The sequence below is a fragment of the Emiliania huxleyi genome, assembly GCF_000372725.1.
Source record: "Emiliania huxleyi CCMP1516 chromosome Unknown EMIHUscaffold_2054, whole genome shotgun sequence".
NCBI classification, from domain to species: domain Eukaryota; phylum Haptophyta; order Isochrysidales; family Noelaerhabdaceae; genus Emiliania; species Emiliania huxleyi.
The window spans coordinates 1-1,112 of NW_005200548.1; positions in this window are offsets into that span (position 1 = coordinate 1).

The following is a 1,112-nucleotide window of genomic DNA, read 5'->3' on the forward strand; positions in this document are numbered from 1 at the left end:
CATGGCGAGGAAGACGAACACAGGCTGGAGAGGCGTTATTGCTCAAAAGGTACGCGGGCGCGCTGCGTGTGCTGCTGGATGAGGAGAGCAGACGCGTCGAGGGCGGCCGCGCACTGCGGCGGAGGAAAAGCCTGTCACTCGTTGCTCCTCTCAGGAGAGCCGCAGCGTCGAAGGGCGGCCGCTGCTCAGCTTCGTCGCGCGGAAGGAGTCGGGCGGGGAGGCGGTACGGGCGGGGGCACAGCGCCGTGGAGGAGACGGGGAGGGGGACGGCGCGGGCCGAGGAGCGAGGGCGAGAGGGGCCACGCAGAGCGACTCACAGAGGCTCGCACAGAGGGAGGTGGACGCGGTGTCGTGTCGAGTCGGGGCGCTGGGGGTCGGCTGATAGACCATGGGTGGGGGTGGCTGGCGCGGCGGACGTCGCGAGGAGTCAGCAAGGCAGACAGCTCCTCCATGCAGAGCCTAAGCCCCGCGCTATCCCCGGCCCTTAACCGCGGAGTTTGTCGCATTCCGCTCCAAAACGTCGTCCGCTTTCTCGGCGTAAAATCGTCGCCCTTTTTCCGGCTCCGCACACCTCCCCTCGCGCCTCGGCAGCGCTCGCGCACAGTCGCACACGCCCTCGCGTCAAAAAAAACACCGTCCTGACACCCTCACACGCTCACCGTCATGTGTCGCCCCCTTTTTCGGCTTTTCGGGTGTCCTGATTCAGACGCCCTGAATGCTGAAAAATCTGGCTGCGCGCCGCGCCGAGGAGGTCCGTAAAAAGAAAAACTGGGGCTGGACCCGCTGGAGCCTGGAGGTACTACATCCCTCGGATCTGAATGCACCTCGGCGCTCGGAGGCACTTCCTCGAGCGAGCACACCACTCACCAGGCTAGCCACCGTCGTGGCAATGCCAATGGGCAAGAAGGGAGTCGGATTTGGCTGAGTCGTGAGTAAGAGATCTTTCAATTTCATCTTAGTTTTTAAAGTAGGCCAGTACGTGATAATATGCCCTACCCCTGCATTTACATAATAACACTTGTATAATGCTGAGCCTTGCTGGCTTGCACGCTATCTTTGCTATTCCTCGTCTCCGCCCTCGCCATCGCCATCTCCATCGCCGCCATCAGGAG